Consider the following 24,294-nt stretch of genomic DNA (forward strand, 5'->3'; position numbering starts at 1 on the left):
CTATGGGAGATGCTCATGGTTCTAAATGGATTAAATCCATCGCTAGCTAGCCCTAATCTTATGTTACGAGATTCTTCAGCAAAATCAGGATGAAGCCTGTCAAAGTCTTTCCATGATTGGCCATCAGCTGGGTGTCTTAACTTTCCATCCTTTGAACGATGTTCATCGTGCCACCTTAGTGATTCAGCTGTTTTTGAACACAGGAACAGCTTCTTAAGCCTTGGAATCAAGGGAAAATGTCTCAAGACCTTTGCAGGCACAGGTTTTTTCTTCAACTTATCAACTTCTATATCTATCTCAACATTTTCTATGTACCTGGAAGCTCCACAAATAGGACAAAATTCTTCATCTTCATATGTATCCCGGAACAGAACACAATCGTTGGGACAAGCATGAATTTTATTATAACCAAGTCCTAAATCTTTTACCATGGCCTTGATTTTATTGAAAGAATCAGGAATATTCAAATGAGGAATCACTTCTTTCAGTAATTCAAGTAGAGCAGTATTTTAGACTAATTATAAGTGATTTTTTCATTCAAGAGCTTATTGCATCTAAAGAATTTCTAGAAGTCAACCACACATATTCAAAAGAGAACATCTCAACCAATCATGAGACTAACAATTTGTATCTAACAAACTATGCAAAGAAGCTTAATCCATCAATTAATCAGTAAATATTCTTAACAATTAAATGTTCAAACAAATTTAAAAAGATAATATATTAAATGATTTACCTGTAGTGTAGCTCAATATCTAAGGTAGTCGCAGCTACAGAGAGACGCGCTATTTGATTCTCTGTTTCTGGTTTTAAAGAGACAAACAAAAAAAACAACAAAGAATAAAAATATAAGTAATTCATAACCAGATTTTTTAACAAAAAACTCACTTTTAAAACCAATTTTTAGAAATCTTATTTTCAAAAGTGATATATAACTAAAAAATCAAACAATAGAATTATCAAGTTTAGCAACACAGAAATCCAGAACACAATGCACTAACAAAACGTGTTCATCTTCAAATAGACAGCATCATCATATGTTTCTTCTACTACACTCTATCCCCAAGAAAAAATCTAAAACAATTAGTACAATGATGAGTTTTGCTAACCAGAACTCAAATTAATGAACAATGCACAAACAGTTTTTGAATTTGAACAATGCAGAAACGGCCAAATACAAGTTTCCCTTTATATCTTATTAGCTAAATAAAGCCTCAAAACAGTTTTTGAACAATGCACAAACATCACCACTTTCCTTTCTTCTTCTTAAATCCAACAAAAATACCCAACAGCCAAAGCCCTAACTAAGCAACAGAAACTCAGAGAAGAACACTTACCACAAATGACAACCCACAAACGGCCGATGCAGTGAAGCAGTAGCAGCAAAGAGACAACCCACAGATGACAACCCTTTTTTTGATTTTAAAGAGACAAACTACAACAGCAACAAAGAATAAAAATATAAGCAATTCATAACCATAACTGTAATACTAACGTAACAATCACTTTCATGCCTGAAATAAATTGATTTCTCAAAATAAACAACAAACCATTCAAAGTGAACGAAGTATATAAATAAATTACTCAGAGATGCAATGAATGATATATAAATGCATTTTTTGAAACTTTAAATAAACTGTTCTAACTAAGTGTAAACTGACAAAGACCAAATAATAGATAACTTTTCTTTAAATGAGAACAGCATTTTGAGATAACAAATTGCCAAATCAAAATTAGAATAGCACTGTACCAAAAAGTATTTCAATTGAAACTCTTCTCAAATGCCTTCTATAATTGAGGTCTAAAAAATTATTTTGTTAATATAATTTGGCCCACTTTTAAACTAAAGGACTTTTAATAAAGTATATTTAAGTTTGTCAATTGAAGGTCTTTTATATAAAATTTAGTTCTGATGAAGTTTCAGAACAGAACCCATGACCAAAATAAAAGAGAAAGGAGTTTTGTAACTTTTTTTACAGGAGTGGCAACTGGTTTACATGGTAGTACACTTATGGATAGCAAGTAGCAACTAGCAAGCAATTATCAGGGTAGTTCAAAGAATAAAATGATAAATTTTATTCTCATTAAACTAATTCAAATGAAAAAAAAAAATATCTATTCCATCAAATATTTAAAATAACAAATATTTCTCCTGATTAATTGAGGCATGTAGGAAGAAGAGCAGAATTTATGCTGATCTCTAAGTCAAATAGTTGGAATAAGCATGAAATTCCTCTGTTATCCCAGATGAAACCAACCAATATGAAAAGCAGTCCACAACTCACTGAAATAATAACATTATAAAATAAGGCTAAAATAAACAAAGCAGATAAATAATTGGGCATCCACCATAGAACACCTCAAAGAAAGCAAAGAAACAGAACCATAATGCCACCGAACACACTACTAGCAGATAATAAAAATTTTGCTACCTTAAATAACAGACTAACCTAAGCCCCAGGTTCATTTCACAAGTACACAGTCCAAATTCAAACAAGAACAGAAAATCAGTCGACATTCAACACTCATCTTGCTCATGTTCACAAACATCACCACTTTCCACAGCCAACAAAATCACCCAACAGCCAAACAAACCCTGATATATAACAGAAATCAAAGATGAAGACCACTTACCACAGATGACAAACCACGGCCAATGCAGCGAAGCAGCAGCAGCAACGAAGCAGCAGCAACAGCAACGAAGCAGCAGCAGCAGCGAAGCACCAGCAGCAGCGAAGCACCAGCAGCAGCGAAGCACCAGCAGCAACGAAGCACAATCCACAACCAGCGAAGACAGTAAAGCAGAAATAGCGACGTAGAAACATAACAGGGAGAAGCAAGGACACCGTGGAGAAGCAGTGAAGCCTCGGAGTGGGGAGAAGCAGCGACGCCGCGGAGAGACTCAGCGACGCTGGGAAGAAGGAGGCAGCGACGATATCGGGAAGAATGGAGTGACGATGATGGTGCGACGATGGTGAGTGGCGATTTGGGGCTTCCTAGTTGTTTCATAAATAATTGTTGTAATGGTTGTAAAACCGTTCTTTAAAATAGGCAAAGAGAACGGTTTTATTTGGTTACTATAGCATAATGAAAAAATAAACTTCAACAGCAACACTGTAAAAACCGTTGTCTAAGCCCATCTAATGGAACGGTTTTAAAGTGTAGCATTTCGGCAACGGTTTTAATGCATTTTCTTTGTGCAATTCTTTAAACAACGATAAAAAACCGTTGCTTAAAGCCAAATCATGGTAACGGTCATAAAACCGTTCTTTAAAATAGTCAAACAGAACGGTTTTAATTTGTTGCTATAAGTTTGGTGTCCTGCATGCATTGTTTGTTTGATTTGAGTTTCCTAAGATTAATTATATTTTGATTGTTTCTCATCTTTGAAAAATTCAAAAAAATTCTCAAAACTATGTCTTTTCAAGTCAATAATACAGAGAATTGAAGATTTAGAACATTCAGCAGAGGAATCAGACAGAAAAAGCTGGGCGTTCAAAACGCCCAGTGAAGAAGGAAAACTGGCGTTTAAACGCCAGCCAGGGTACTTGGCTGGGCGTTTAACGCCCAAAAAGGTAGGATTTTGGGCGTTTAACGCCAGGATGACACTAGAGGGAAGATTTTGTTTTTAATTCAAATTTTTTTCAAATCTTCATAATCAAATCTTTTTCAAATCATATCTCTTCAATCCTTGTTACTATTAAAGATTTACTTCAAAAATTTTCAAGTTGTTAATTGCCTATTAAGAAAGGATCAATTTTTAAAATTTTAAGAATCATATCTTTTAATTTCTTGTTAGTCAAGTAATCAACTTTAATTTTAAAACTTTCTCTTTTTAATTTGATGTTCAATCATATCTTCTCAATCACATCTTTTTCAAAATTAACTCTCAATCATATCTTTTTGATTTCTAATTTCAAAATCTTTTTCAACAATCACTTAATTTCTTTCCCAATCTTAGTTTTCGAAAATCATCAATCAAATTTTCAAAATTTTCTTTTAATTATTTCAAAATCTTTTACTTTAATTTTTGAAAATTCTTCCCCTCTTCTCACATCCTTCTATTTAAAGGACTAACACTCCTCCTCAAGGTACAATTCGAACTCCCTCCTTCTTTGTATGTTCGAAGTCTCTTCTATCCACCTCCTCCTTCTATTCTTCTTTTCCTCTGACACCTCAAGGAATCTCTATATTGTGACATAGAGGATTCCCTACTTTCTTGTTCTCTTCTCTTTCATATGAGCAGGAACAAAGATAAAGGCATACTTGTTCAAGCTGATCCTGAACCTAAAAGGAACTTGAAGAGAAAGCTAAGAGAAGCTAAAGAACAATTCTCTTTAGAGGGCCTAACAGAGCTCTTCAAGGAAGAAGAAACCATGGCAGCCAAAAACAACAATGCCAATAATGCAAGGAAGGTGCTTGGTGACTTTACTGCACCTACTCCCGACTTCTATGGGAGAAGCATCTCAATCCTTGCCATTGGAGCAAACAACTTTGAGCTTAAGCCTTAATTAGTTTCTCTAATGCAACATAATTGCAAGTTTCATGGACTTCCATTGGAAGATCCTCATCAGTTCTTAGCTGAATTCTTGCAAATCTGTGACACTGTCAAGACCAATGGGGTTGACCCTGAAGTCTACAGACTTATGCTTTTTTCTTTTGCTATTAGAGACAGAGCTAGGACATGGTTGGATTCACAACCTAAAGAAAGCCTGAATTCTTGGGAAAAGCTAGTCAATGCCTTCTTGGCAAAGTTTTTTCCACCTCAAAAATTGAGCAAGCTTAGAGTGGAAGTCCAAACCTTCAGACAAAAGGAAGGAGAATCCCTCTATGAAGCTTGGGAAAGATACAAGCAGTAGATCAGCGGATAATTTATACGCTTTTTGGCATTGTTTTTAGTATATTTTAATTAGTTTTTATTATATTTTTATTAGTTTTTAAATAAAAATCACTCTTCTGGACTTTACTATGAGTTTGTGTGTTTTTCTGTGATTTCAGGTATTTCTAGCTGAAATTGAGGGACCTGAGCAAAAATCTGATTCAGAGGCTGAAAAAGGACTGCAGATGCTGTTGGATTCTGACCTCCCTGCACTCGAAGTGGATTTTCTGGAGCTACAGAAGCTCAATTGGCGCGCTCTCAATTGAGTTGGAAAGTAGACATCCTGGGCTTTCCAACAATGTATAATAGTTCATACTTTGCCCAAGATTTGATGGCCCAAACCGGCGTTCCAAGTCAGCTCAAGAATTCTGGCGTTTAACTCCAAAACTGGCACAAAAGCTGGAGTTAAACGCCCAAACTGGCACAAAAGCTGGCGTTTAACTCCAAAAAAAGTCTCTACACATGAAAGCTTTAATGCTCAGCCCAAGCACACTCCAAGTGGGCCCGGAAGAAGATTTCTGCATTAATTACTTATTTCTGTAACCCTAGGCTACTAGTTCTCTATGAATAGGACCTTTTACTATTGTATTAACACAGACTTTGGACGTTTAGTCCCTAGACCTTGGAGGCTGGCCATTCGGCCATGCTTACACCACTATCACTTTTGTATTCTCAACGGTGGAGTTTCTACACACCATAGATTAAGGTGTGGAGCTCTGCTGTTCTTCATGAATTAATACAAAGTACTATTGTTTTTCTATTCAACTCAAGTCTATTTCTTCTCCAAGATATTCATTCGTTCTTCAACTTGATGAATGTGATGATCCGTGACACTCATCATCATTCTCACCTATGAACATGTGCCTGACAACCACCTCTGTTCTACTAGCAATGGCTTAAATGCGTATCTCTTGGGTTTCTAATCTAAGATTGGAACCTTCGTGGTATAGGCTAGAATTATTGGTGGCCATTCCTGAGATCCGGAATGTTTAAACCTTGTCTGTGGTATTCTGAGTAGGATCTGGGAAGGGATGACTATGATGAGCTTCAAACTCGCGATTGTGGGGCGTGTGACAGACACAAAAGGATCAATGGATCCTATTCTGACATGATCGAGAACCGACAGATGATTAGCCGTGCAGTGACAGCACATTTGGAACGTTTTCACTGAGAGGACGGGAAGAAGCCATTGACAAAGGTGATGCGCAACATAAAGCTTGCCATGGAAAGGAGTATGAATGATTGGAAGAGGGCAAAAGGAAAGCAGAGGTTCAGGAGGAACAAAGCATCTTCATACGCTTATCTGAAATTCCAACCAAAGAATTACATAAGTACCTCTATCTTTATTTTATGTTTTATTCATCTTTTAATTATCAATTTTCCATCACCATCTAAATTTGCCTGACAGAGATTTACAAGGTGACCATAGCTTGCTTCAAGCCGACAGTCTCCGTGGGATCGACCCTTACTCACGTAAGGTTTATTACTTGGACGACCCAGTGCACTTGCTGGTTAGTTGTGCGGAATTGTGACAAAGTGTGATTCACGTTTAAGAGCTCCAAGTCCTTTGGCGCCATTGTTGATGATCACAATTTCGTGTACCAAATGCCAACCTCACATTTTTCGGACTGAAATCCAAGTAATTCCCCCGAACCATTGTGAGCCAATTCTTTGGGTTCGGGTTCATACTTTGATCATGGTTCTTAGTGATCCATGTATTGGCATAGAACTCTTGAACCATTAAGATTCCGACTTGTTGGATTGGGTTGGTGAGAGCTTCCCAACCTCTTCTTCGAATCTCACGTCGGATCTCCGGATATTCACTCTTTTTGAGCATGAAAGGGACCTCGAGGATCACCTTTTTCTTGGCCACAACTTCATAGAAGTGGTCTTGATGGACCTTTGAGATGAATCTCTCCATCTCCCATGACTTGGAGGTGGAAGTAATTGCCTTTCTTTTCCTCTTTCTAGAGGTTTCTCCGGCCTTAAGTGCCATTGATGGTTATGGAAAAATAAAAAGCAGAGCTTTTTCCACATCAAACTTAGAAGTTTTTGCTCATCCTTGAGCAAAAGAAGAAAGAAAGGAGTAGAGGAAGAAGAAATGGAGGAGATGGAGAGAAGTAGTAAATTCGGCCAAGGGGGGTTAAGTGTGTATGAGGTGTGAAATTGAAGGTTGTAAGGAGGGGTATTTATAGGGTAAGAGAGAGAGGGAATTCGATTATGAAGGGGTGGGTTTGGGAGGGAAATGGTTTGAATTTGAATGGTGAGGTAGGTAGGGTTTATGATAGATGTGAGTGGTGAAGAGAATATGGGGAAGAGGGTAGGATTTGATAGGTGAATGGTGTTTGGGGAAGAGGTATTGATGTGATTGGTCAAGGGTATTTAGGGAAGAGTGTTTTGAAAAGGTGTGAAGAGGAGAGAAGAAGAGGTGGGGTAGGTGGGGATCTTGTGGGGTCCACAGATCCTAAGGTGTCAAGGAATTCTGCTCCCTGCACCATTTTGGCGTGTAAATGCCCTCTGTGTGCCAATTCTGGCATTTAACGCCAGCTCTGCTGCCTTTCCTGGCGTTAAACGCCAGTCTGCTGCCCCTTTCTGGCATTTAACGCCAGCCCGACACCCTTTTATGGCGTTAAACGCTAGTTTGCCTGCCATTTCTGGCGTTTAACGCCAGCCAGACACCAGACACCCTTTTCTGGCGTTAAACGCCAGTCTGCCTGCCATTTATGGCGTTTAAAGCCCAGAATGCTGCCAGACTAACATTGCAAGATTCCTGGACCGGAGTTTTAGACTAACATTGCAAGATTCCTGGAATTCGTATTAAAAATTTTGAAATCCTTATTTCCCTTTCAAAAGAATTTTCGAAAAAAAAATTTATTAAAATCATAAAACCAAAAATATGTTGTGTTTCTTGTTTGAGTCTAGTGTCAAATTTTAAGTTTGGTGTCAATTGCATCTTTTTAATTTTTCTTCTTATTTTCGAAAATTCATCATATGTTCTTCATGATCTTCAAGTGGTTCTTGATGAATTTCCTTGTTTGATCTTTGCATTTTCATGTTTTGTGTCTTTTCTTGTTTTTCATATGCATTCTTGCATTCTTAGTGTCTAAAAATTAAAAATTTCTAAGTTTGGTGTCTTGCATGTTTTTCTTTTCTAAAAATTTTCAAAAAATAAGTTCTTGGTGTTCATCTTGACATTCAAAGTGTTCTTGCATGCATTATGTGTTTTGATTCATAATTTTCATGTTTTGAGTCTTTTTATTGTTTTTCTCTTTCATCATTAAAAAAAGGTTTAATTACTCTGTTGGTCCCTATACTTTCACCAAATTTTTAATTAGGTCCCTATACTTTTTTTCCTTTCAATTGGGTCCCTACACTGCTTTAATTTTGTAATTAAGTCCTTCCTAGTGTAAAAAATATTAGAGTTAACTGAACATTTCTTCGCAAATTGAAGGTATTTATAATTAAAAACTTAATTAAATCTTTGACCGCATGTATTTTGGTAAAAATATTATGTTAATTTTAACATTTTTAACATGAAAAGGATGTAATTACAAAATTAAAAGTAGTGTAGGGACCCAATTGAAAGGAAAAAAAGTATAGGGACCTAATTAAAAATTTGGTGAAACTATAGGGACCAACAGAGTAATTAAACCTTAAAAAAATTCAAAAGCCAAAAAATATATCTTTCCCTTTTTCTTCTCATAAAATTCGAAAATTATAGTTGACTTTTTCAAAAAATTTTAAAATCTAGTTGTTTCTTATGAGTCAAATCAAATTTTCAATTTAAAAATCCTATCTTTTTCAAATCTTTTTCAAAAATCAAATCTTTTTCATTTTTTCTTTCATAATTTCAAAATTTTCAAAATTTATTTTCAAAATCTTTTTCTTATTTCTATTTCATATTTTCGAAATTAATGCTAGCAATTAATGTGATTGATTTAAAAATTTTAAGTTTGTTACTTGCCTATTAAGAAAAGTTCAATCTTTAAATTTTAAATCATATCTTTTTGTTTCTTGTTAGTCAAGTAATCAACTTTAATTTTCAAAATCAAATCTTTTTAAATTTCTTTTTCAAATCTTTTTTCAAATTAAATGTCAATCACATCTTTTTCAAAATCAATTTCAAAATCTTTTCTAACTTCTTATCTTTTCAAAAATTAATTTTTAAATCTTTTTCAATTAACTACTTGACTTTTTGTTTGATTTTAAAAGTTTACTATTTCAATCATATCTTTTTCAAAACTACCTAACTAATTCTCTCTCTAATTTTCGAAAATCACCTTCCTCTTTTTCAAAATTTCTTTTCAATTAACTATTTGTTTTAAATTTTAGTTTGATTTAATTTTATTTTTCTTTTTAAGTTTTCGAATTTTAACTTTAGTTTCAAATTAAAAACAAAAATACTTTTATTTTAATTTATTTAATTTTTGAAATTCTCTCCCCCTCATCTCTTTCTAATTATTTTATTTATTTACTAACACTTCCCTTCATCTAAAAATTCGAATCCTCTCTTCCTCCTGGTGTTCGAATTTCTCTTCTTCTATTCTTTTCTTCTTCTACTCACATAAAGGAATCTCTATACTGTGACATAGATGATTCCATATTTTCTTTTCTGTTTTCTTCTTTTTCATATGAGCAGGAACAAGGATAAGAACATTCTTGTTGAAGCTGACCCTGAACCTGAAAGGACTCTGAAGAGGATGCTAAGGGAAGCTAAAGCACAACTCTCTGGAGAAAATCTGACAGAAATTTTCGAAAAAGAAGGAGACATGGCCGAAAATAATAACAATGCAAGGAAGATGCTTGGTGACTTTACTGCACCAAATTCCAATTTACATGGAAGAAGCATCTCAATCCCTAATTCCCGTTCAGAATAAGAGAAGTAGGAAGAGATTCCTATTTTCTAAGATCGAAGGCCATTGGAGCAAACAATTTTGAGCTAAAGCCTCAATTAGTTTCTCTGATGCAACAGAACTGCAAGTTTCATGGACTTCCATCAGAAGATCCATTTTAGTTCTTAACTGAATTCTTGCAGATCTGTGATACTGTTAAGACCAATGGGGTTGACTCCGAGATCTACAGGCTTATGCTTTTCCTGTTTGCTGTAAGAGACAGAGCTAGAATATGGTTGGACTCTCAACCTAAAGATAGCCTGAACTCTTGGGTTAAGCTGGTCACGGCTTTCTTAGCCAAGTTCTTTCCTCCTCAAAAGCTTAGCAAGCTTAGTGTGGATGTTCAAACCTTCAAACAGAAGGAAGGTGAATCCCTCTATGAAGCTTGGGAGAGATACAAGCAACTGACTAAAAAGTATCCTTCTGACATGCTTTCAGAATGGACCATCCTGGATATATTCTATGATGGTCTGTCTGAATTATCAAAGATGTCATTGGACTATTCTGCAGGTGGATCCATTCACCTAAAGAAAATGCCTGCAGAAGATCAGGAACTCATTGACATGGTTGCAAATAACCAGTTCATGTACACTTCTTAAAGGAATCCTGTGAGTAATGGGACGCCTCAGAGGAAGGGAGTTCTTGAAATTGATACTCTGAATGCCATATTGGCTCAGAATAAAATATTGACTCAGCAAGTCAATATGATTTCTCAGAGTCTAAATGGATTGCAAGCTGCATCCAACAGTACTCAAGAGGCATCTTCTGAAGAAGAAGTTTATGATCCTGAGAACCCTGCAATAGTAGAGGTGAATTACATGGGTGAACCCTATGGAAACACCTATAATCCCTCATGGAGAAATCATCCAAATTTCTCATGGAAGGATCAACAAAAGCCTCAACAAGGCTTTAATAATGGTGGAAGAAATAGGTTTAGCAATAGCAAGCCTTTTCTATCATCCACTCAGCAACAGACAGAGAATTCTGAGCAGAATCCATCTAGCTTAGAAAATATAGTCTCTGATCTATCTAAGGCCACTTTAAGTTTCATGAATGAAACAAGGTCCTCCATTAAAAATTTGGAGGCACAAGTGGGCCAGCTGAGTAAAAGGGTCACTGAAACTCCTCCTAGTACTCTCCCAAGCAATACAGAAGAGAATCCAAAAAGAGAGTGCAAGGCCATTACTTTACTTGGTGTGGCCGAACCCAAAGAGGAGGAGGAGGACATAAATCCTAGTGAGGAAGACCTCCTGGGACGCTCAGTAACCAATAAGGAGTTTCCCTTAAAGGAACCAAAGGAATCTGAGGCTCATCTAGAGACCATAGAGATTCCATTGAACCTCCTTCTACCCTTCATGAGCTCTGATAATGAGGACTACCTTGTGTTTAAAACTCAAGGATCTCCATCTGTAACCATGGAAAGTAAGCATGAAAAGCTTCTCTTACTGCAGAGTCAACCAAAGCCCCTACAGTCAAACACTAAGTTTGGTGTTGGGAGGCCACAACCAAACTCTAAGTTTGGTGTTGAACCCCCACATTCAAACTCTAAGTTTGGTGTTGGGAGGTTCCAACAATGCTCTGAACATCTGTGAGGCTCCATGAGAGCTCACCGTCAAGCTATTGACATTAAAGAAGTGCTTGTTGGGAGGCAACCCAATATTATTTAATTATATCTATTTTATTTTATTGTTATTTTATATTTTTTTTAGGTTGATGATCATGTGGAGTCACAAAAACTACTGAAAAATCAAAAAATAGAATGAAAAATAGCATTAAAAATAGCTCACCCTGGAGGAAGAACTTACTGGCGTTTAAATGCCAGTAAGAAGCATCAAGCTGGCGTTAAACGCCAGAAACAAGCACAAGGCTGGCGTTTAACGCCAGAACAGAGCATGGAAGTGGCGTTAAACGCCAGAAACAGGCTACATTTGGGCGTTTAACGCCAAAAACAAGCAGCAAGCTGGCGTTTAATGCCAGACATGCATGCTAAGGGCGTTTTACACGCCTAATTGGAGCAGGGATGTTAAGTCCTTGACCCTACAGGATCTATGGACCCCAATCACCTCTTCACCACTCACATCCATCCTCTCTTCCCCAAAAATCCCACCTACCTCAAAAATTCAAACTCTTTTCCCTCCCAAACCCAACCCTAATGGCCGAACCCTAAACCTCTCCCCACTCCTATATAAACCATTCATCCTCTCTTCATTTTCACACAACACAACCCTATCTTCTTCCCCTTGGCCGAATACACACCTCTCTCCCTCTCCTCTATTTTTCTTCTTCTTCTCCTTCTTTCTTTCTTCTTTTGCTCGGGGACGAGCAAACATTTTAAGTTTGGAGTGGTAAAAGCATTGCTTTTTGTTTTTCCACAGTCCGAAAAATGTAAGGCTGGCGTTCAACTTGCCAATGATGGAAGAAAACGCACGCCCCCTACACTAGAAGGGTCAACTTTGATCAAAGGTTGGACCAAGTCCTCATGGACATATGTGTGGAAGAAGCTCAACGGAAAGTTGACTCAAGAGGCAAGCCGGTTCAATTGAGAAGACTGGACCTTAAGCCTGTAGCTAGAGGATGGTTGGAGTTTATTCAACGCTCAATCATTCCTACTAGCAACCGGTCTGAAGTTACTATAGATCGGGCCATCATGATCCATAGTATCATGATTGGGGAGGAAGTGGAAGTTCATGAGATTATACCTCAAGAACTCTACAAGGTGGCTGACAAATCCTCCACTTTGGCAAGGTTAGCCTTTCCTCACCTCATTTGTCACCTCTGTAATTCGGCTGGAATTGACATAGAGGGAGACATCCTCATTGAAGAGGACAAGCCCATCACTAAGAAGAGGATGGAGCAAACAAGAGATCATGGACCTTAACAAGAGCATGAGGAAATCCCTTACCATGAAATCCCTGAGATGCCTCAAGGGATGCACTTCCCTCCACAAAACTATTGGGAGTAAATCAACACTTCCCTAGGAGAATTAAGCTCCAACATGGGACAACTAAGGATGGAACACCAAGAGCATTCCATCATCCTCCATGAAATTAGAGAAGATCAAAGAGCTATGAGGGAGGAGCAACAAAGACAAGGAAGAGACATAGAGGAGCTCAAGAGCACCATTGGTTCTTCAAGAAGAGGAAGACATCACCCTCACTAAGGTGGACCCATTCCTTAATCTCCTTGTTCTTATTTTCTGTTTTTCGTACTATGCTTTATGTTTATGTTTGTGTCTTATTACATGATCATTAGTATTTAAGTGTCTATGCCTTAAAGTTATGAATGTCCTATGAATCCATCACCTCTCTTAAATGAAAAATGTTCTAAAAACAAAAGAATAAGAAGTACATGGTTTCGAATTCATCCTTGAAACTAGTTTAATTATTTTGATGTGGTGACAATACTTTTTGTTTTCTGAATGAATGCTTGAACAGTGCATATGTCTTTTGATATTGTGGTCTATGAATGTTAAATATGTTAGCTCTTGAAAGAATGATGAAAAAGGAGAAATGTTATTGATAATTTGAAAAATCATAAAATTGATTCTTGAAGCAAGAAAAAGCAGTGAATACAAAAGTTTGCGAAAAAAAAAAGAGAAAAGAAAAATGGCGAAAAAAAAGGAAGAAAAAAGAAAAAGCCAAAAGCTCTTTAAACCAAAAGGCAAGAGCAAAAAGCCAATAGCCCTTAAAACTAAAAGGCAAGGGTAATAAAAAGGATCCAAGGCTTTGAGCATAAGTGGATAGGAGGGCCTAAAGGAATAAAATCCTGGCCTAAGCGACTAAACCAAGCTGTCCCTAACCATGTGCTTGTGACATGAAGGTGTCAAGTGAAAACTTGAGACTGAGCGGTTAAAGTCAAGGTCCAAAGCAAAAAAAGAGTGTGCTTAAAAACCCTGGAAACCTCTAATTGGGGACTTTAGCAAAGCTGAGTCACAATCTGAAAAGGTTCACCCAGTTATGTGTCTGTGGCATTTATGTATCCTGTGGTAATACTGGAAAACAGAGTGCTTAGGGCCACAGCGAAGACTCATAAAGTAGCTGTGTTCAAGAATCAGCATACTAAACTAGGAAAATCAATAACACTATCTAAATTCTAAGTTCCTATAGATACCAATCATTCTGAATTTCAATGGATAAAGTGAGATGCCAAAACTATTCAAGAGGCAAAAAGCTACTAGTCCCACTCATCTGATTGGAGATAAGTTTCATTGATATTTTGGAATTTATAGTATATTCACTTCTTTTGATCCTATTTGATTTTCAGTTACTTGGGGACAAGCAACAATTTAAGTTTGGTGTTGTGATGAGCGGATAATTTATACACTTTTTGGCATTGTTTTTACATAGTTTTCAGTATGATTTGATTAGTTTTTAGTATATTTTTATTAGTTTTTAAATAAAAATCACATTTCTGGACTTTACTATGAGTTTGTGTGTTTTTCTGTGATTTCAGGTATTTTCTAGCTGAAATTGAGGGGCTTGAGCAAAAGTCAGATTCAGAGGCTGAAGAAGGACTGTAGATGCTGCTGGATTCTGACCTCCCTGCACTCAAAGTTGATTTTCTGGAGCTACAGGAGTCCAAATGGCGCGCTCTTAATTGCGTTAGAAAGTATACATTCAGTGCTTTCCAGAAATATATAATAGTCCATACTTTGCCCGAGTTTAGACGATGCAAACTGGCATTTAACGCTAGCTCTCTGCTCTATTCTGGAGTTAAACGCCAGAAACAGGTTGCAAAGCAGAGTTAAACGCCAGAAACAGGTTACAAACTGGCATTTAACTCCAAGAAAGACCTCTGCACGTGAAAGCTTTAATGCTCAGCCCAAGCACATACCAAGTGAGCCTGGAAGTGAATTTCTGCATCATTTACCCATTTCTGTAACCCTACTAGTTTAGTATAAATAGAACTTTTTACTATCATGATAAGTATCTATCTTTGGAACGTTTTTCCTTAGACTTGGAGGCTGGCCATTTGGCCATGCCTGGACCTTTATCACTTATGTATTTTCAATGGTAGAGTTTCTACACACTATAGATTAAGGTGTCGAGCTCTGCTGTTCCTCATGAATTAATGCAAAGTACTACTGTTTTTCTATTCAATTCAAGCCTATTTCTTCTCTAAGATATTCATTCGCACACAAGAACATGATGAATGTGATGATTATGTGACGCTCATCATCATTCTCACTTATGAACACGTGCCTGACAAACACTTCCGTTCTATATGCAAACAAGCTTGAATGCATATCTCTTAGCCTCCTGATTCACGATCAGAGTCTTCGTGGTATAGGCTAGAATTATTGGCGGCCATTCTTGAGATCCAAAAAGTCTAAACCTTGTCTGTGGTATTCCGAGTAGGATCTGGGAAGGGATGGCTGTGACGAGCTTCAAACTCGCGACTGCTGGGCATAGTGACAGACGCAAAAGGATTACTGAATCCTATTCCAGTATGATCGAGAACCGACAGATGATTATTAGCCATGCGGTGACAGCGCATCTTGGACCTTTTTCACTGAGAGGATGGGAAGTAGCCATTGACAACGGTGATGCCCTACATAAAGCTTGCCATGGAAAGGAGTATGAATGATTGGATGAAGACAGCAGGAAAGCAGAGGTTTAGGAGGAACAAAAGCATCTCTATACGCTTATTTAAAATTCTCACCAAGGAATTACATAAGTATCTCTATCCTATTTTATATTTTAATTATATTTTAATTATCAAATCTCCATAACCTATTGAATCTGCCTGATTGAGATTTACAAGGTGACCATAGCTTGCTTCAAGCCGACAATCTCCGTGGGATCGACCCTTACTCACGTAAGGTTTATTACTTGGACGACCCAGTGCACTTGCTGGTTAGTTGTGCGAAGTTGTGACAAAGAACTAAAATTATGAACGTGCGTATTAAGTTTTTGACGCTGTTACCAAGGAATGAACGATCACGATTTCTGCGCACCAGCGAGCTAGGCCAGTTAGGCAACCGCAAAGAAGGCTCAACCCAACTATCCTCGATGTGGTAAAGAAGGGGGTCACTAGGCTACTTGATGCGGGTATCATATACCCAATTTCTGACAGTGAATGGGTGAGCCCGGTCCAGGTTATTCCTAAGAAATCGGGCATCACTGCGGTCAAGAAGGATGATGGTGAAGTGGTCACCAAGAGAGTACAGAATGCGTGGTGAGTGTGCATCGATTATAGAAGATTGAACGCCACTACAAGAAAGGACCACTACCCTTTGCCCTTTATCGATCATATGTTGGACCATTTGGCGGGTAAATCCCATTATTGTTTTCTTGATGGATTCACTGGTTACTTCCAGATTCACATTGATCCTAAAGATCAGGAAAAGACTACATTTACTTGCCCTTTTGGCACCTTTGCCTACAAAAGAATGCCATTTGGACTATGTAATGCACCTGCTACTTTTCAGTAATGTATGACCAGTGTCTTTTCCGATCTGATAGAGAATTGTCTGGAAGTCTTTATAGATGACTTCAGTGTTTATGGAACTTCATTTGATTGTTGCTTAGAGAACTTGGCCAAGGTCTTAGCTAGATGTGTTGACACTAATCTTGTCTTAAATTTTGAGAAATGTCACTTGATGGTAAGACAAGGTATAGTGTTGGGACATGTAGTATCTCATGAAGGCATTTCTGTAGACCCGGCCAAGGTCGATGTTATCACCACTTTACCTCACCCCTCATCTGTGAGGGAGGTCCGCTCGTTTTAAGAACATGCAGGATTCTATAGGTGCTTTATCAAAGATTTCAACAAGATTGCTTTGCCATTGTCATGCCTACTCCAAAAAGATGTGGACTTTGAGTTTGACAGTGCATGTGTGAAAGCATTTGAAGAGCTAAGGAGAGTTCTTACCACAGCACCGGTTGTGCGAGGCCCCAATTGGACGTTGCCATTCGAGAGAATGTGCGATGCGTCAAACCATGCTGTAGGTGCCGTGCTTGCACAGTGCGATGGTAAACTCCCTTATGTCATTGCTTACTCTTCTAAAACACTGGATGCAGCACAATCCAACTATACCACTACTGAAAAGGAACTCCTAGCTATTGTTCATGCTTTAGATAAATTCAGGTCTTATTTTCTAGAATCAAAGATAGTGGTATACACGGATCATGCAGCTTTAAACTACTTATTGACAAAGAATGAGTCAAAGCCTAGACTCATACGTTGGATCTTGCTTTTGCAAGAGTTTGACATTGAGATTAGGGACCGGAGTGGGTCTCAAAACCTGGTTGCGAATCATTTAAGCTGCATTGAGAATTTAAAATTTGACCCATTTTCGATCAATGACTCAATCCCATTGGATAGTTTGCATGCCGTATCGGATAGCTTTCCTTGGTTTGCCCCAATGGCGAACTACTTGGTTGTAAAACTCTTCCCCCCCCCCTAACTTTTCTAAACACTAAAGGGATAAGTTGAGGAGTGATTCCAAGTACTATATTTGGGATGACCCTCACTTATAGAAGAGGGGAGTAGACCAAGTAATTCGATGATGTGTCCCATAATCTAAAATCCAACCCATTCTTGAAGCTTGCCACTCGTCCGAATGTAGTGGCCACTTTGGCCCACAAAGGACCGCTAAAAAGGTGTGGATTGTGGATTCTGGTGGCCAACCTTATTCAAGGATGCTAACCGGTTCTGTGTGTCTTGTCATCAGTGTTAGAAGTCGGGAAACACATTCCAAAGGGATGAGATGCCTCAGCAACCTATGTTGTTCTGTGAGATATTTGATGTATGGGGCATTGACTTTATGGGACCATTTCCCAACTCCAGTGGGTATTTGTATATTCTGTTAGCGGTTGACAAACGAATTTTTTTGCCGGTATAGAAATTATCAAATGATCAATCGTAGTATAGTCTAAACCGACGCAAAATCCTTTATCAAACAAATCTACAATCTATATCCGAGAGTACTAGTCTCCCGAGTCGTTCTCCCTTGGAATTGCCATGCCAAGGTGTTTCTCCAAGAGTGGAATCCTTAACTGCCTCCACGCCTAAGTCACGTGACATCTAAAAAAATCATATTTGCAAATCGGCGCGCACGCGCAAGGTACGCGCACGCGCCGTTGAGACGTCTTGAAATGTGCGCGGAGGCGTGACGCGTGCGCGCCCATGAAGATCCTGGCTTAGCCGCTTCTCAAGCCGGCTCTTGGCTTTGGCTCCACGTTGCACTTATCCGCGCGGGCGCGCAAGGTGCGCGCACGCGCCCATGCGGAAACCTCCAAAGCTTAATCCTCATGCTTCCTTCCTTTGTATGAAGTGCAACCTACTTATATGCATGCAACTATGACTAGTGTCACTATCCACCTGGTTGGGAGCAAATTAGCCTTCTTAGGACATATGCGAGCACATGGGATGCAATGATGATCAAAGCATAGGACTTGCCACTTTCTAAGCATCAAATGCAATATGTGCAACCTTGCATGAGGAATGCTCGCGAGAGCCGGGAATCAAAGGATTGAGCATCGAACCCTCGTCGGAAGTGTTTGCACTCTAATCACTCGGTGTTTGGGGTTTATTCTCTCAATTCTCCCCTAATCATGCTTTCCAAGAATTGTTTTGCATCTAACAATCAACAATTATTCAATGCATGCATACAATTATCATGAGGTCTTTTCCTTAGGTTGTAATGGGGTTAGGGTCAAGGTAGGGTCATATATGGCTAGTGGACTCAGGATTTGAATCTTTGATTAACTTAAACTTTCCCTCCTAACCTATATAATGACCTATACAATTAAGTACTAACCTAACTACCCATTCCTCACTTTTCCACATACTCATGCATTTTCTTTTCGTTTCACAATACTTATGCATTGATTCCTCTTGAGCTTCACTTTGGGGCATTTTGTCCCCTATTTATTATTTTTTTTTCTTCCCTTTTTTTTTTCTTTCTTTTTCTATTTTTCTTTTTCTTTTCCATATTGTTCTTCTTTTTCTTTTGTTCTTTTGTTTTTCTCATTTTTTATATGCAAGAGCGTCAATGCATAAGGTTTTACATTTGATCAATTCATGAGTATGTACCCAATTCCCAATATTTTCAATAATAATACAAAATACCCTTCTATTCACCCAATGTCCCAAGGTTCCCACACTTGAATGATACTCACACACACTAGCCTAAGCTAATCAAAGATCCAAATAAGGACTTTTATTGTTTTCCGCTTTAAGGCTTGTAATGTGTTAAATTAAGAACAGAGTGGGTTAATCGTAGGCTCAAATTTGGCTAACAAAGGAAGATCGAAGGTAAGGCCATTTGGGTGAGTGAGCTAATGAAATGATGGCCTCAATCATATAAATGCATGAATACACCAAATAATGGACATAAAGAATCAACCCCCGAATCCAATATGCGTCGGGTAAAGCAATGACGCGGAGGATCGCGCTCCAATCAAATGCGCGGTCAATGCATGTAGCCAAGACTTCTTGGTAGGCGTCATATGCATCCGTTGACGGTGCAATTCCAAGGACTTCTCGGATGGTTTCCACTGTGACCGACACTTGTTTTCGGCGCACAAATATTGATGTGAGATGAGGTGAGTGGAAGTTGGAGTAGAATTCCACCACCCATGAGAGATTGGCCTCCGTTGGTTGCCTCAGGAGGAACCTCCAATGCCTCCGGTCAATGTGTGGCATCACAATCGGACTGAGGTGAGCCGGTAAGACTAGGAGGGGTTCTGGGTGGTAATTCCTTTCAATAATTCTGGAGTAAACAAGTTCGTAGCGGTTGGGAAACTTGTTTGAATCCTTTGGAGGGTTGTCCTTCTCTAGTACGTCAACGGGGCCCTTGGTCTTCTTCAGGAGGGGCCTGGCCGTTAGTTCTTGGCGTGCTTTATTGGAAGCTGGCTTCTTGGGGCCTTTCCCATTGTCCTTTTTGATGACCATCCTGTGAAAGCAAGAAAGGAAAATGGAGAGAGCAAAGACATCCCAAGGAAGTAACTAGAGAAAGAAGGAAGAGAGAAAAAAAGGAAGAAAGAAACTACCTAAAAGATGGTGCAACTAAATGAATAATAACCACAAGAGATTATTGGACTAAGAGGGGGCCTAGTATAATACCTTGTGAGATGGAGAAGGATGTGGAAGAAGAAGAGAAGTGGAATGAGAATGAAGGGGTGAGTGTGTCCCTTTTATTTTTTAAGGCGTCGATCACCGGCGCGTGTGCGCGCGGTGCGCGCTCACGGTGGCATAACTCTCTGGACGAAGTACTAGAGATTGCTTTAGCGTGTGATGGCGCGCGCGCACACAGTGCGCGTACGCGTCCACGTGGTTGTGCCCCAGGCATGAGGGGGGCCTGGAGGGGGCTCAACTCTCTATGAAATGGCCCAGAGAGGAGTGCAGAAGGAAAGGGCGCGTGCGCGGCTGTGGCGCGCGCGCGCATTCCGTGCTCGCTTTGTATGGACGCGTGCGCACCGGGTGCGCGCACGCGGCAGAGGTGCTGGGCTGGTGGCTTAGTGTAGGCATGAGAGAGGCTTAACTCTCTGTAGAATGTACTATGGGGGCAGCAAGGCAATCGGCGCGGACGCGCATAGTGCGCTTGCGCGTCGATTGGCAGATTTCGCCCATGTGCGCGTACGCGCCATGTGCGCGCATGGGCAGAAGGGTGGGTTTTTTTTCTAAATTTGCAAGTGGTTACACCATTTTCGACATTTCAACCCCCTCCCCTCCCCCATACAGCCACTTAAGCACTATAGCAAATGAAGTCAACAAATGAAGGGGAGTTGTCATTAAAATCTAGCTAACAAACATGAAGTCAAGTGTCTATGTACAAGTCTCAAGGAAGATCTTACCATGGTGGGGTGTCTCCCACCTAGCACTTTTGTTTAACGTCCTTAAGTTGGACTTTCAGCAGCTTATAGTGTTTATTCAAGAGTTGCATCCCTCAAGAGGAACACTTCAAATTCCTTGGCGTTCTTTCTTTGCTCACCATGATACAATTTGAGACGGTGCCCGTTTACCTTGAAGATGTCGGGGCTTGATGGGTGGCGCAAGTGGTAGACTCCGTAAGGTTCTACTTTCTCCACTTGGTAGGGCCCATCCCACCTTGATCTAAGCTTTCCGGGTAGTAATCTCAACCTTGAATTGTAGAGAAGGACTAGGTCACCGGGTCCGAATTCTCTTCTTCTAATGTTCTTGTCATGGATGGCTTTCAACTTTTCCTTATAAAGTCTAGAGTTGTTATAAGCTTCCAATCTCAAACATTCTAATTCTGCCAATTGAAGCTTTCTTTCTACTCCGGCCCCACCCAAGCTCATATTACACTCCTTTGCGGCCCAATAAGCTTTGTGTTCAATCTCCACCGGTAAGTGACATGCTTTACCATATACAAGCCGGAAGGGGCTCATGCCAATGGGTGTCTTGTAAGCCGTTCGATAGGCCCATAGTGCATCGGAGAGTTTAATGCTCCAATCTTTCCTATTCGGCTTTACAATCCTTTCCAACACATGCTTGATTTCCCGGTTAGAGACTTCGGCTTGGCCGTTTGTCTGAGGGTGGTAAGCCGTGGCGACTTTGTGGATGATGCCATATTTTCTCATGAGGCCGTCTATTCTTTTGTTGCAAAAGTGGGATCCATGGTCACTTATGATTTCTCTTGGGGCGCCAAAGCGACAAATGATATTGTTCCTCACAAAAGAATACACAACATTAGCGTCATCTGTTTGGGTGGGGATTGCCTCCACCCATTTTGACACATAATCGACGGCTAACAAGATGTAGAGAAAGCCATTGGAATTTGGAAATGGTCCCATGAAGTCGATTCCCCATACGTCAAAGATTTCGCAAAAAAGCATATTTTGATGGGGAATTTCGTCCTTCTTGGAAATATCTCCAAACCTAATACATTGGGGACAATACTACCTTGAAACCAAGAAGATAGGCTCGGAACTTGTCCAAAGCAAAAACAATAGCCAAGAGTTCCTTTTCGATAGTAGTGTAGTTGGATTGGGCTCCGTCTAATGTTTTGGAAGCATAAGCTATGACATAGGGAATCTTACCCTCGCGTTGTGCTAACGCGGCTCCTATCACATAATTCGAAGCATCACACATAATTTCAAAGGGTTGAGTCCAATTGGGTCCTCGTACAATAGGGGCTTGTGTCAATGCTACCTTAAGTTTGTCATATGCTTCCATACACTCCTTGCTCATCTCAAATTCAGTGTCTTTTTGTAGTAATCGAGAGAGAGGTAAGGCCACCTTGCTAAAGTCCTTGATGAATCTCCGGTAGAATCCTGCATGTCCAAGAAAAGAACGGACTTCCCTCTCGGAGGAGGGGTAAGGTAAACTAGATATGACATTTATCTTTGCCAGATCTACGGAGATGCCTTCCTTTGATACTATGTGTCCCAAAACAATGCGTTGTTTGACCATGAAATGACATTTTTCAAAATTTAAGACAAGGTTTGTTTTGGTGCATCTTTCTAGGACTTTTTCAAGGTTACCTAAGAAATGCTCAAATGAGTTACCATACACACTAAAATCATCCATGAAAACTTCCATCGATTGCTCTAGAAAGTCCGCAAATAGGCTCATCATGCATCTTTGAAACGTTGCCGGTGCATTGCATAGGCCAAATGGCATACGCTTGTAAGCATACGTTCCAAAGGGGCAAGTAAATGTGGTTTTTTCTTGGTCTTCTAGAGCAATATGAATTTGGAAGTATCCGGAGTAGCCATCAAGAAAACAATAGTATGATTTACCGGCTAACCGATCAAGCATTTGATCGATAAATGGTAGTGGAAAATGGTCTTTTCTTGTGGCCGCATTCAATCTTCGGTAGTCTATGCATACTCTCCAAGAATTCTACACTCTTGTTGCTATAAGTTCACCACTTTCGTTTTTGATTGTTGTCACTCCGGACTTCTTTGGCACTACTTGGACCGGGCTTACCCATTCGCTATCCGAGATAGGGTAGATGATGTCCGCCTCAAGTAGCTTAGTGACTTCTTTCTTTACCACCTCAAGAATAGTTGGGTTGAGTCTTCTTTGAGGTTGTCGGACCGGTCTTGCTCCTTCTTCAAGAAATATGCGGTGCTCGCATACTTGGGGGCTTATTCCCACTAGATTCGCCAAACTCCACCCAATTGCCCTTTTGTTTTTCCTCAATACATTTAGCAATTTTTCTTCTTGTTGAGGAGTTAATTCTTGTGCAATTATCACGGGTAGCTTTTGGGCTTCATCAAGGTATGAATACCTTAAGTGAGGTGGTAGTGGCTTCAATTCCATCTTCTTGTCATTCTTTGAAGTTTGCGTTTCCGGATGGTTTGTATGGTGTGTGGTGTTTAGTTCGCTCGACTCTTCATTTGCTTCTTTGACCATGCACTTCTCATCTAATCTTGCAAGATGCACTTCGGCTACTATGTTATCGATTGGGTCACACCGAAATAGAGAGTGGTTCTCCGGTGGATGCTTCATTGCTTCCTCTAGGCTAAAGCTTACAATTCTTCCATCTATTTCAAATGAGTAGTTCCCCGAGTAAGCATCAAGCTTGAATCTAGAAGTCCTCAAGAATGGCCTTCCAAGTAGGATAGATGATGCTCTCTCGGTTTCACTTGACGGCATTTCAAGGACATAGAAGTCAATCGGAAACACCAACCCTTTTATATTCACCAATACATCTTCCGCAACACCCGCTACGGTTATTATGCTTTTATCCGCTAGGACAAATCTTGCCGTCGACCTTTTTAATGGGGGCAACTTCAATACCCGATAAACGGAGAGCGGCATGATGCTCACACATGCTCCGAGGTCACACATACAATCTCTAAATTGAACTCCATTGACGGTGCAAGTGACCATACAAGGGCCCGGGTCATCACACTTCTCCGGTAATGTTCCCATCAACGCGGAAATAGAACTCCACAATGGGATGGTTTCCAATTCAAGAATTCTATCCTTGTTTATGCATAAATCTTTGAGGAATTTAGCATATCTAGGAACTTGATGGATGGCATCAAAGAGGGGGATGGTTACCTCAACTTTCTTGAATATAATCCGGTGCACCCGCTTCCTTGATGGTAACTCTCCTTGGAGCGTCCATGGTATTGGTACCTAAAACAAAAGAAGAATTGTTAGTGAGTTTGGTAGGAGTATGGTTAATGCCTTCTTTGAGTGACGGTTCAATGTTCACTTGTAGTAAGATGGTTGAGGTGGTGAAAACCTCTTCACCTTTTCCAAATCTTAGCCGCCTCCGAGCTTGTCTAATATGAAACAAAGTTTGTTCTATTTCCGGATCAAAAGGGGCTAAGCTCGGATTCGGTTGTGAACGCGTCATGCAATGAAGGAGAAATGGAATTCATTGTAACGATGAGGAGTTAGTCAATTGAGCAATTTACAATGAAGTGCAACTATGTACATATATACACACTTAATCCAAAACAATAACATGGCACACTAAGCAAATTCCTCGGCAACGGCGCCATTTTGACAAACGAATTTTTTTGCCGGTATAGAAATTATCAAATGATCAATCGTAGTATAGTCTAAACCGACGCAAAATCCTTCATCAAACAA

Source organism: Arachis ipaensis, chromosome B09, assembly GCF_000816755.2.
Source record: "Arachis ipaensis cultivar K30076 chromosome B09, Araip1.1, whole genome shotgun sequence".
Taxonomy (NCBI): Eukaryota; Viridiplantae; Streptophyta; class Magnoliopsida; order Fabales; family Fabaceae; genus Arachis; species Arachis ipaensis.